Genomic DNA, 14,836 nt, shown 5'->3' on the forward strand with positions numbered 1-14,836 from the left:
AAGTTGTACGAAATCTTTTTACCATCCCATTGATGACAGGATGGTAGATGGTGGTTCTCAAATGTGCGCAGCCATACAGAGATAAAAGCTCATGGGAAGGCACAGATTCAAACTGTCTGTCGTTATTCTGTCTATCGTTATAACTTATGGCAAGCCAAACCTCACAATCCAGCCTCACACTAAGGCCAGTTCTACTGTTTCTGCTGCCATGTAGGCTATTAGAAAGGCTTCTGGCCAATGTGTGACTCTGACGAACACTGTCAGTATGCAACTATTTGACCTGGAGCATGCTAGTGACCCGACTAGGTCAACATTTCTTTTCAATTTATTGACTTACGGAATGTGCCCATTCAGCCATTTAAATAGTATGTTATGATGATACAAACGTAAGGACAACACAACACCCAGTTCTACTGTGGAGAAAATCTGTGACCCACCCACAAAACGAACCCAGGCTCCTTCACTTAGCAATCTGCCACGTTGACCACACGTCTGTTGAGATGGAATTAGTTGGGTAAAGAGAGTTCTGGCTCAGTTTTCATTTATTAAAGGTGATGGACCCTCCCCTCACCTCCCCCTCTGTAAAATCCACAGCCCCCACCCTCTGGTGTACACATGGCAACTTCCCACTGATGATGTCACTGTATGATGTCATGGGATTTCCTCCTCCCTAATTCTTCACCTCCCCTCCAACAATTCCCCTCCCATTCCCCATTTCTCCCCTCCACACTTGGAAACTGGTAGAAAAAAATGCTCAGTCTGTCGTGAGCTGTTCGTGTGGGAGGATATAGGGCGGTTATTTCCTTTATTCTAGGTGTTACCCTGTTGTAAATTGGAGGGAAAAGCTCTGGCCGGGAAATGTCGCTCAGTCTGTGCTAACCTGTTGGACTGGAAGGATCTCATAACACGAAATTGAAATCAATGTCAGTTATCTTGCGGCGGATATAACAATATATTATTTATTTACGAAATTCAATTTGCAGGGGTTGGATCTTACAAAATTCAATTTCCAGGGGTTGGATCTCTTTATTTGCCGGGAAGAGCTCACCATTTTCTGCTGTTGATAGGTGCAATATCTTGAAAAAAATTTCGACCTATTAAAAAGTAGTTAAATGTGTAAATGGATCCCTTTTTTCTGATCTCGTATGCAATACCGCCACGAAATTGGGGTCAAAATCATCATGAAACGCTCTACATATTGCGCTAAACGGATCTGGCAAAACAAATGTCTTTTGTATTGTAAATCATACATATCAGAAATAAATGGTAGTTAAAAACATTGTCACAGGTACATGAAACACTCACCGTGTGTAATCACGCTGCTACAGATTTCAGTCGTGTTCTGCTCTAATTAAGCTGCTAGAGATCGCCAGGAATAACATATCACAAAAAACCACGTCTATGAAGATCCAAAAACATCGCTAATGATGTTTTGAGCATACCGCCTAACACGCACTACAAATAGAGATACATACACCGTATACTGACCATCTGAGCAGAAATATTGTTACTGCACTGCACTGGGAGCTGGGACTTCTGAGAACCCTGAGTACAAACAACATTACTACACTGCATTGGGACTGCAGGCAGCGGACAGTGACTGTGCCTCTGCTGCAGTCAGACATGCTAATGATGCAGTTCTGCACACTACCACCACAGGGCAGCCCACTGGCGCTGCCTACCTATAGTTTGTGTGGTGATTTCATGGCATGAGGCAACTCTTCTTCTTCTTCTTCTTCTTCTTCTTCTAGCATTGATACTCCAGATACTGAGTGAGCTCGACCAGCTGCTGATGGCCAAGAGAGAGGAGCAGCAATAGCAGGCCATCCTAGAGCATCTACCTGCGATAAATGATTTTCATCACAGCTTGAACCATGTAAATACACATTCCTGTTAAAAAAAATTCTCGTAGTAATTTGTATGTCTTTCCCTCTGCTGTATAGGTTTTGTTTTTTAATTCAGTCTATTGTTTCTGTATTGGCAGGCGATTGTGAGGAGCTTAATATTTTTGTGTTCTTTCTTCCTTTACAGAAGCAGGTGAGCTTATAAAGTGTTTGTACTTAATCTCTCCCTCTCTCTCTCTCTCTCTCTCTTTCTCTCTCTCTCTCTCTCTCTCTCTCTCTCTCTCTTTCCCTCTACAGCTACTCCTTTACAGCACCCCCAACGCCTCTATTGCCACTGCCACTGTGGCACCAGTTTCATCTCTCTGGCAGCCATGTGCTTCCATCCCTCCAGCAGGCTACCAGACCAGGGCTGGGAGCTGCCAGCACTCCTCGCCGGCAGCCATCTCTGCAGTCAGGTTGCTCTCACTAGCCAGATCCAGTGCCATCCCGTGCTCAGTACCCAAGAATCCATCAAAGAATGGTGCACCTCATTGAGTGTCGCCTCTTCCTTACTACATCCAGTGTCACTGATAGGATGGCTGCAGTCTAGTCATAGTGATAGTTTCAGTGATCCTGTGGCTAGCGGCAGTTCCCTCACTCATCCTGTTATAGACGGACACCAGATTAGTAATGTGATGCCACAGCTAAACTTTGAGATGATTGAGGTTGCATTTGAGGAGCTCATCTCGTTTTCTCATATAGAGAACCCAGCAGTAGAGCACAGAGACCCAATTAGTTTTCTGAAAGCATACCTCCTCAAAATCATCAATGATCGGCAGTATCCCGCCATAAAGTACCAAGTGAGATACGTTGTGAGCTCACGCAGGACTCAGGTGTGGAGGAAACGACAATTGTGTACTTTGGGGGGGGGGGGGGGTGACTTGGTATTGTGGGGCACCTCATTTACTAAGTGGTTTCGTGATTCCATCTTGAGTGATATACAGGCCAAGCTTTCCGAGATGGAAGTTAGACGCTCAGGTAAAGCACTCCACTGAGTACTACACGTTGACATATATACACATGCCTTCAATCCGATAAATGGGGGTCCACCTATTTCGAGCTCCCTGTTGATGTATCTGATAAGAAGGTATGTATTAATGTCCAAAATAAGAAAGACAACTATTTTTCTGAATCGTCAATCACTGCTTCTGAGAAAAATTATAAGAAAAATCCACAGCGCACATCTCCATGTGGCAGAGAAATTGATGTTCATGGGTTCTATAACTTTGACAGTACTGAGTTCCCCGTTAAAATCCAGTACATTCCTAAATATGAGGCACAGAATACTGGGATATTGGTTCATGTTTCTACCCTGAGGGAGACAAGCAGGATAAAGATTGTAAAGTTACAAACAAAGTTGTTGGAGCCCATCATTTCTTTGAATTTGCTGGTCAGTGTAAGCTGCATGTAAACATGCTGCAGGAGACGATTATTCACTCTGTTTGAATCAGAGATATGTTGCGACTCTTTTCCTCCTAACTGAGTAAGTATAATGGTAAAAAGCATATTTGCCTAAGATGTCTCAATACTGTTTCCACAGGCGACTTATTAGCAAAGCATATTATAGATTGTTCTACCAGGAAACCGGTATGTGTCCTAAATGCCCATTAAGGGAAAAATCTTACAATTTAACAACTCCCACGATCAGGAGCATTCCCCTTTTTGTATTGCATGCTGATTTGAGTGCCTCCTCGCTTCAGATCGATGGTAAGGGTAGTTATTTAATAGATGTTGAGAATTCTTATTTAAGAGATAATTAATCATTAAGTTAAAGATGCTTGACTGCTTCAGCAGCTTTGCCTTTCTATTTCTTCATGTAATCTAAAGTACACTCCTTACATTTATTGTTATAGTTGTCTTTTATGTAAAAAAACTTAAATCTTTAATTTTTTGACAACTTTTACATTTCCTTGTAGATGTGGATGCTTGATCAGTGACAGCTTCTTCATTATTCTTCAATCGGAATCAGACTTAAATGTTCTTTGTAATAATATTTAGCAACACGTTTTCCACATAGGCAAGGAATTTGGCTTTCATTGTAACTTTTTACGTGATATTTATTTATACATAGTCTACATGTCGTTATGAACCACCTTTTGTGTATTTCTGTAATGTAAAATAATCAATTGACTTCTCAGTATTACAGTATTTGCAAAATTTGGATTTCACAGAAGACTGCTGTTGAACCTGCTCCATTTATATAGAAAAAATTTGTTTTATTTGTGGAAAAGTAATTTTTGCAATCGTTTACAATTTAACCTTATCATCATCAGACTCATAATCCAATCTGAGTTTCAATAATTACTTTAATATTACTTCTACACAATAGACAATTATTTCTTTCCTCTAGCCAACCATCAATACATTCTTTGTGAAAAATATTATTACACTTTGTTTTTACAAATTGATGATTTTCATAAGTTAAACATACAGAACATTCAATATCATCAGGTTGTTCAATTAGTTTATAAGGATGACATATTTTTGTAAGAGTGTATCTAATATGTACTGATATTTTAAAATTATTCCCAAATAAGTTTATCTCGAAATTCTATTATGAAATTTTCAGCTACATTTTGGTCAATTGTTATTTCATACCAGTCTAATTTGTCTTGAAATTCTCTCATAAAATCTTCAGTTAGTTCTTGTCTAGATGATACAATAACCCAGTCTAATTTATCCTGAAATTCTCTCATAAAATCTTCAGATAATTTTTTAAATGATGATATTGAAGTTCAGTCTAACTTGCCTTGAAATTATATTATAAATCTTTCAGACAGTACATAGCTAGATGATATATCACCCCAATTTACTTTATCTTAAATCTCTCTAATGAATCTTTCAGACAACACTTGGTTAGATAATATACCATTCCAATCTAATCTATTTTGAAATTCTCTGATAAAATCTTTAGTCAGTTTTTTACAGTATGATAAAATATCCCAATGTAACTTGTCTTGAAAATTTCTCATAAAACCTTCAGATAATTCACAATGTATTGATACATATTTCCAGTCAGTTTCACTATTTTCTTTTGCTCTAACATCCAGTTCGCAGACATACAGATTTTTGAAGCTCGCCATTTATAAGAAATAATTTTTATTAGATAATCAGATTAGAAAATTATGAAATTTTTTTCGAATGCATGGACCACATTCTTACCTGTTTTGTCATTAACATGAACAGCCAATACAAACTTTGAAAAGATGTCAATGATTGTCAATAAATATTTGTATCCTTGGTTTATTTTTGAAATTCCTTTAGATTGCCTGAGTCTATTTCGACTAGATCAGTTTGCCGTAAATCATCTATACCAAGAGAGACAATTTCTCGCCAGTTTATGTAATTCACTAATAATTTCTTCATGAATATTAATTACACCTTCACGGACTACAAATTTTTTTTAAACGAATTTGCTCTTGTTAGATTTACAAAATGTGCAAAGTCCTTCAATTCTTTGTATTCCATATTTTGTTGTTACTCTGTGTGGATTATGTGTCTCAGTAAATTTTTTACACTTCAAACAATAAATGTGATCGTCCTTAAGAACTAAATGTGAAGCATGGTTATCCATTTATACAGATGAAATTTATTAAATTTTAAATTATTTCACCAAATACAATTAACTTTACATCTACAGGAACAGTTTTAACAGAATCTTTCAATCTTACAGATACAAAATTAATTTGTGTACTATTATGCATTGATTATTATTATTTATTTGGTGCATCTTATCAGCCACACTTACTTTAATATCAAAATCATCAAATTTCAAGTCACTATTTATATTCTTACCAACGACAATAATTCTTTTAAGCATGAAATTGTATTCGAAATTGTCCATTTTTTGCTCGCCTCCCATCATGAATGTAAATTCAATTGTTTGTCTATGATATACTTTATCTTTAAGATTACTCATGTCTTTAAAGCTTTGGACTATATCTATTACGTTATCTGTAAAAAGTATTTCTGTTTCTCTCTTGGTAAAGTAATTATCGAATTGTGTCAGAATGCTTGTTAAATTTTGTTTAAATCTTTCATTATTCTGCTTTATTTGTTTATCAAAGTCTGTTGTTGTGACATAGTTACTGAATTATGTTGCGTATTCAGACTTTGTAACAAAATTTGATAACTCATTATAGAAGTAATGTTTGTTCACTGTATCCTTTGCATCCATTTGTTCATTTAGATATGCAAGTCTTCTACCTTTAAAGCCAATATAACCTCTAGTTACTTTAAAAATAGCATTAAATTCTTTCTGAAATTGTTTAATTGCATCGCCTATTTTTGTGTCTATTAATGGTTGAAATTGCTGAATCATATTTTATATTTTTGGATCAATTTGACTTTTGAATTTTTCTATTTCTGGATCAATCTCACTTTTAATTTTTTATAGATCGATAGCAGGTACGCTAAGCCCTTTAGTTTGTTTAGTTTGACCTATTTTATCTCCAAAAATGTCCATTTATTATATCTAAATATCATTAAAATTATAATTGTCTCATAACAATTTTAAAACAAATAGACACAAATGGCCACACATTACTTCACCAAAATTTTGCATTCTCTCACTATTGTAGTACAGATCATTTTTCCCCAAATTTTTAACTAGTTGTTTTGCTATATTACCACCAAATGAATCAAAAACAAATTTTTTATCATTTTATAGTAACATATCCAGTGAGCACCAACATGATTAGGATATATCTAAATTTACTATTCCACATACAATTTTTGATGGTTTATTTGGTAATTCATCAGTCATGAATACACCATGGAAGTGTTTAATTTTCAATTATGAAGCAAGCTTTTCTATGTCAAAATTAGATAAAGGAATATTACATTTTTCAATCAATTCTTCGATTTTTTTTTGCTTTGTTCAGTCCAGTTCTAGCTTTCTTGTCCATTGCCTGATTATGTCTTTCTGTTCTTCTAAGTCTTTATCAGCTTTCTTCTTGTTTAGTACTGCATTTGCGATTGCTGCATATCCTCCAGCTAGTGAACGAACAGTTTCTAGACATAGTAATGCAGCTAATAATAATGGAAGAAACCCACCCTTATTTTGTGTTAGTCCTTTAGCTTCTTTCTTTTTTGTTAGATATTCAATAATTTTTTTCACAACAGGAGTAGCTAATGTAACAAGTAAATTTCCACCAATTTTCTTTTCTTTTTTTCTCTTTTGAACATCAGTCAAAAATGTTTCAATCACATTTAATTGTTCGTTAATCAACTTTAATTTAATTAATTTTGGTTTTTTCTCCACTAGGTAGCAAAGTATAACCGATCGTTAAGTTATTCATTTATTTACATTAAAAATTTATAAAGATTTATATATGAATTAAAAATTATAATTTTTTTTATATAGAATAAAAATTAATAAAGATTTATATATATATTAGAAATTTACAAATATTCTTATATAGATTAAAACTTCATAAAGATTTTTATAAACCCCAGACATTTTCATCAGGATCGAATCCCATTCCTAATTTTCGTTTTCTGTAAATTATTCCTCTAACTGCTGTTGCTGCAACTTCATTCTTTTGCAGCTCACTGAAGTTCATTATCAGCTTGGTGTCAGGATTCTAAATCTTTATGATCTCTGTATGTAATGTTATGTTGCTTACAAGCTTTATCTAATGGATTTATTGCTTCATCTACTCTAGCTGTTCTTTCTTCTAATTTCGTTCCTGCACCACACAATTGATAACCAGGAAGATGCGTTTCGAATGGTAATTTGTTAATCAGAGTGTTTACTAATCCTTTTCCATGTTTATCACTATTCCAAAATGTGTGAGGAAGACTATTCAAAAATCTAATCAAACATGGAATTCATTTTGGATTATCGATTATGAAATCACTAAATTTGTTTGTTAGCAGCTGTGCTATGCTAACATTTTCATTGTGATAATTTTTATTTCCAGCAGATTCTTCTCCATGAATAACTGCAAATCTGTCGATTAATTGAGCTGCTCGGGGGAACTAAATGGTAAGCGCCAAAATCACAGTTTCGAGATTCAGCGTATCTAAAGTTTTCATTGATCTGCAATTCTGAATAATTTTTTTGAACAGTCCTTTTATTCTCTAGTGATTTTAACATCTATCTTATACTATACAGACATAAATGAAACTCAGAACTGACTAAAACAAATGAAATATACAAAAATTATTACATTACCATACACAATTAACAATACATAATGATAGGACATTACATATTAAATTTTACAGTAAGTCTTCAACACTTTACTGAAACTGCAAAATCATTCATCAGTCTCATTGCTAATAATTTTTTTCATCCAAAACTGTTGGCTTTAGTGACAGGAAAAATCCATGGCGGACAGGAGGTATGTAATTTAGGAGCGACAGGACGTCAGCAACTTTCTTCTGCCATGTTCACTGTTGCCATAATCTTGGAGATGTTTTTACTTGCCGCCATTCTCTCTGTCACTTACCATTATATTTCCGCAACAGATGGACAGTGGCGCTTACCACTAAGCTCCACCATGACAGCTGTTAAGTGAATTTGGAACTGCTAGTAAGTTTACTACATGGTGCATCCCACAGGGGTGTCATTAGCCATCTACCACAAAATGCACGGTGATGACGCTTACCATTGTGTTCCCCCGAGCAGCTCAATTGTCGAACATCATTCATCCAAACATATTCAACTGGTTTTTCTGTATATTTTTTAACTAAACCGTCTCCTTTCTTCTCAGGTGAGGTAAAATCTGCAGTCTATATTTGGTCTTCTTCAGTTTGGAAAATAGTCATCAACAATTAGTTTTATCATATATTTACAATTATTACCTCTACTTGATTTTATTTTATTTGGAATATTATTACAATAAAATGCTCCTGAATTGTCTAATATATCTGCATAATTTGATAAATCTACTCCATCGAAGTTTTCATTGATATCATCCATAGTAATTTGTTTTTTCTGCTAAAGACTTGTTAATCCATCTGTTCCTTCATATGTCTTTCCACCAATTGTTAATTTATCTCCATTGAATTCAACTGGTAAATTACCAACATATTTAAACATGCCAAAAGGGTTCAATCCAAAAACTTTATCTTCACTATGGTTAATATACTTGAACATTCATTCACTGACATTTATCTTTATAGCTTCATTCTGATGACTGCTGGACTGTGTCTGAGATCATTTCTCTTCTTGGTATTTATTCAATACATCCTGAATTTCTGATTTACTTAATGTGTAGTCATACCTGTCAGGAATACCATCAGACCAATCTTTTAATGGTTTAATAGGTGATAAATCTAAAAATCTTTTATATGATGACGATATGGAATCATCCGTTTTTCAACTTCTCTGTTTTCTTCAATTACTTTCGAAACATACCACCTAAACCATCAATTCCTTGTTTTACTTTTTCGATAGCATCAATAAGATCATCTTTTTTATATTTTTCATACTCTGTTCTGGGATGTTTTCTTCCAAAACTTGAATTGCTCTTTTAATTCTACAGCTTTCTTTCTATTTCTCTTACCTTTTTTAACAACTTCTTCATCATACTTTGCAAACATTTATTAAGGAAGAAACAACATTAATCATGTTTATGTTTAATGTTTACGTTTATGTTCGATGTTTTCATTTATGATTAATGTTTATGTTGTTATAAAGAGTTGTGTTTTATTTCTGAACTTACCTTCATTTGGTTTTCTACTCACGTCTATCATAGAGAATCCAAACTCATCATTCCAACATTTGTATTGTATTTTACATATATTAACCGGAGACCTAGAAACGACAGTGAGGCTCTGTCCCCGCACCGAACCCAGGGTTATTGTGCGGTTCGGTCTCCACTGGACCCCCACAGGGAACGTGTCACACCAGACGAGTGTAACCCCTATGTTTGCGTGGTAGAGTAATGGTGGTGTACGCATACATGCAGAACTTGTTTGCGCAGCAAACGCCAACATAGTGTAACTGAGGCGGAATAAGGGAAACCAGCCCGCATTTGCTGAGGCAGATGGGAAACTGCCTGAAAACCACCCACAGACTGGCCAGTACACCGCACCACGACACAAATCCGCTGGGCGGATTCTTGCTGGGGACCAGATGCTCCTTCCTGCCCAGAAAGCAGTGCGTTAGACCGCAAGGCCAACCAGGCAGGCCATTCCAACATTTACTATACGTTTCTGTAAAATTGTCAAACTTTAAAACTCCTCCAACAAACTCATGATAAATATGATCTAAATTTGTATCATTTTGTCTAAAGATATTTAAAAAATGTAGGTTATCTCTGACTAACTGTTTTGGTATTTTCTGTACGTTTGAGCAAAGTAAAAACAATCTATTCCTTTGTGTCTACCTATAGTAAAATAATCTCTAACGATATCTTAATTTTTTGAGAATGAAGTCATAAAATACAACAACTAATTTTCATCACATTCATCTAATGGAATGATTTCTTCGTTATTTTCAATAAAACTAACAATTTTTTCATTAATTTTATCTGCAATTTTTTCACTTCTTTTTATAAATTCTTGATATTTTGGTTGTTCTAAACTTTTTCAATAAACATACAGATGATTAATTTCATCCCAATTCAGCCATCCTGGACGTAAAATATAATTATCAATCATTAGTAATGTTTCTCCACATCAACTCGGCCCAGTTACTGCACATTGAATAGAATTTGGCAAAAGCTTACCATGTTTTGTTTTTCAACTTCTTTTCTGGAAGTCTTATTTTTGGCTCCCAATCAGTTTTGCTCATTTATTAATAATGTTTTTCAGTAGTAAATGAGTAGATTATTTCAACTGAGTGGTAAATCATCTGTTCCAAAAAAACGATCGACTGTGCCAATTATACTAATGTTTCACTAGTCGGTTTTTATTCAACTTTTTAAACTCCAAATATTACATCAAAAAATAATAAACTTTACTGTGATGGAGAGACAATAGAAACTCCTATAAGTCAGCATAATTTGAAAAATTAAAAAAAAATCATTTGAAGAAGCCTAATACTCACATCAAAGCAGATGAAATTTTAAACAGAATTGTTATCAAGAATGACATAAAATTGTATATGGATATAGCAGATAGTATTGGAAGTTTGCTTGGCTTTAGTAATCAAGTTGTTGAGGTTAAAGAAAAAGCTGTGGCTAAAGATGTTTCTAAAATTATTCCATTCAAGTTGATCAATATAAATTTCAATCTTGCTGATGGAATGTTTGTAAAGCATGCTAATCATTTTCATAGAGAAGCAAACATTATTGCTTCATTCAAGCCTAATGCAGAATTTGGTCGACCAATAATTCGTGAACCACATTATCCTCTAAATATGTCTATTTTTGATCCTGTTCAAGATTTAGAAATTACTGTAACTAATGAAAACGAAAATTTAATTGACTTTAATGGTGCTATAGTGACAGTTGTTTTAGAAAGTCGTATTAAATTTTTCCTTAATAAATTATGAATAAAATTGAGAGTTATCAGTTTTGCTCATTGCCTGTGAATGAAAAAACTAAAAACAATTTAAACGCTCACAACAAAGATACAGAGATTGAAATAAATATTAGAGATGGATGGCTTCATCCAAATCATGCACAATTTTACATGAATTTTAGTATTATTGGAAATGATGGAACAGATTATCCAATGTATGGTGGAAAATCAAACAAGAAGTGATTCGATAAATATGTGGCAAAACTGTTTGACTTCATAACGATAAAGAAAGGGAATAATATTTTATCTACAACTGAACACCTTTTTATTTCCTCATTACTTTTACTACATCTGATTTCGTCTCTTGCTGCCAAAATAAGCTTATAAGGACATATTCTTAACACTGGAAAAATAAATAGTAAGAGAAATGAAGTACTTTACCCATTGTCAATGCTTGGAGGATTTTTTAAAGATGACAAAGAAATTATGTGGGAAGGAGATTTAACTGTAATTGTTACCTGAAGTTCAACTTCTGGAGACACAATTCTTCGATGGGCTGATAAAAATGATGCTGGTGTTGAAATGAAAGATACACTTCCAAAAGAAGGTAAAATTGTTGTAGAATCTATAGAGATTCGTGTTTCTGTTGCTAAATATGAACCAAATTACGAACTTGAACAACGAGAAAATATTCTAAAAAATTGTAAAAGTGTCATCTCTTTTTATGAACTTCAAACTGAAGAAGTTTCTAACTTATCTGGCAAGAAGAGCTTTCAACTTGATATCACAAATTACTATAACTCGACAGAATTTGATATGCAATATTTCGTGTTTGTTCCATTTCAAACAAATTGTAAAAATAATCAGTTAGTTGACTTATCATTATTCGATCATGTTAAACTACAGAATCTATATTTGAAAAATAGTAGAAACGAAATTTTTCAGAGGAAATGTGGAATATTAATCCATCAAATAATTTCCTCAAAGCTTACGATTAATTTCTCGATTTTAAACAAATTACTCAACTAAAATCAGATATTGATATTAACCAATTTAGTTTCATAACGAATTATCCAGTTTATGTAATCAATATCACTTGTAGAAAGAATGTTGTAACTACACAGAAAACTACTATGAAACTTTGTGCAACTTTTAATGATAAACTTCCAAATAATACACTTGCTTATATAGTTATGTATGGTAAGAAGAATCTTACATGCGATGCGCAACATTAAATACTTACTCAAAGTTGTTAGTTATGTAAATGAATAAAAAACTAGAAAAAATTATAGAAGTGTTAACTTCTTGTTTACATTTCCTTTCGAAGTATTTTTGGAAAGTAAAAACTAAAAGTGAATAATTTACCTTTATTAACTAATTCACTTTTATTTATTTATTTTCTTACGATCACCTTTTATTGAATGGTGCGTACTTTTTTCCTTACGATCACCTTTTAAATAAAATAATCAACTCAGAAATCGGTTGGTTAACAAGGGTAACGATGTAAATATCTAAAATCGGTAGAGTTAACCAAAAACTGAGGTACTGAGCTAAAGTTAAAAAATCGATTGGAATGAATTAAAAAGACTGAATTTTTTAAAAAAATCGGTTGAGTTAATCAGAAAATGCGGTATTGAGTTAGTGAGTGAGATAGTGAGCTAGAACATACAAACCATATTTACTGCAAGCACACTGTTCTTGACGGAGTATGCAAAATGGCACAGGGAAGGAAGAATTTAATGTCTCAATTTGTATGGAAGCGTGACAGGCGTGGACATCGTGCACTTTGCAAGGAATTGCATCTCTATCTCTCCTTAGCACTGGTCCAAAATTTTCCCTGGCTTCTCATTACCATTGAGGGGAAATTTATAAACATAACACTAATTACCGACGTCGAGCATCATCTTAAGAGGTGACACAGCTAGCGTTTCCACTATGTGTGTAAGGTCTAACGGTCATATTATGCTTTTTAGTTTTTTTTCTGAAACAAAAATGGTCTAGTGGCACTGCCGGCAAGGTAGCTCAGCGTGTTTGGTCAGAGGGTTAGCTACTCTCTGTAATAAACAACTGAGTGCACGAATCAACGAAGATCCTAAACGGGTATCATCGGACGTTGCCCCGAACAAATTCCACGAACAATATAGAACAAAATGAGATAAAAAAAGGTGGTAAGGTGCGCGTTTCGTGATCTAGAGTGCGCGGGATCAAATGCCTTTCAGACCACAACTTTTTCACTATGATTTTTTTACTGAGCATTCGCTTATCACAGATGTTGGAGTGGCCACGAAAAACATATGGTTCGGATTCCACGCTAAACTGCAGGTCTCCATTTTCCAACTATGTAACTGGGTAAGGTCAGGGACACTTACGTAGCTGCAGTGGCGTCCAGTTGAAAGACCTGCAAGAGGCCTACCGGATACACCAGACAGAATTCCCTTTTGCTCATGCTTGTTAGTTTTTTTGCTCCGGTGAAAACCTGGCTTAAACTATAGAAACAGTTTTTTGAATAACTTAATATCGACAATTCAATTCTTGCACATGTAATTCTGATAAAAGTGGCCAGCAGAGAAAATAAAATCATGATGTCACAGACGACTTCCATCAATGAGGACTTGTAATTTTTTGAAATGAAGTATTTATTGCAGTACTAAATTTTTTAATAATTCCTGTAGGCCATTCCTTATAGTAATGTTTGAATATTGTGTAGTTGACTGTCAGTGAAACAGTTCTTTCTTTATTCCCTGTAGTCGTCACAAAAATGCGAAGTGTCTATTGAATTACAAAAGCTAACTTTTTTCCTTGCATCAGGTTCAAAATGGCTCTGAGCACTATTGGACATAACTGCTGAGGTCATCAGTCCCCTAGAACTTAGAACCTAACTAACCTAACTCCTAACCGAGGCAGGATTCGAATCTGCGACCGTAGCGGTCGCGCGGTTCCAGATTGAAGCGCCTAGAACCGCTCGGCCACATCTGCCGGCCTTGCACCAGGCACACCGGACAAGGGAAACATTGATGGAGTCAGCAACTTCGCAGTTACCACCACTTATTTAGACGGAACTGGGTTGGAGTCAGAAATGGTCTCGGCCGTTGTTCTGCATATTGCACTGCATACCAGGCATGGTTGGTCAAATTCGTAAAGCGTGACGAAGAAAACTTGTAATGCACAAATGACTGGAGCTTAAGAATACTGTTCCGCTGACAAACCGGAAATAACAGAGAGGTATCGGAAATTAAGTTGTCTGATAATTTCCCGAAAAATCCTTTCCACTGTCAAAAAAATTATTTATTGAGAGGTTGAGTCGCACTAGTAGTTCTAGGAGGAATCCACATTACATCTACAGATTTTTCGTCGTCCTCCACAAAAACAGAGACGACGTTATATTCAGACCATGTATCCAACAAAAGCAATGAATTAGTTTCTGCAGCTGGTAGGAATACGTTTCGACCGAAATGGTGAAATTTATTCTTTCCCATTTTTACATATTTTGATACGTCGATTACAAGATTTTTGACACTAAATAGTCCATTTTTTAT

Source organism: Schistocerca gregaria, chromosome X, assembly GCF_023897955.1.
Source record: "Schistocerca gregaria isolate iqSchGreg1 chromosome X, iqSchGreg1.2, whole genome shotgun sequence".
NCBI classification, from domain to species: domain Eukaryota; kingdom Metazoa; phylum Arthropoda; class Insecta; order Orthoptera; family Acrididae; genus Schistocerca; species Schistocerca gregaria.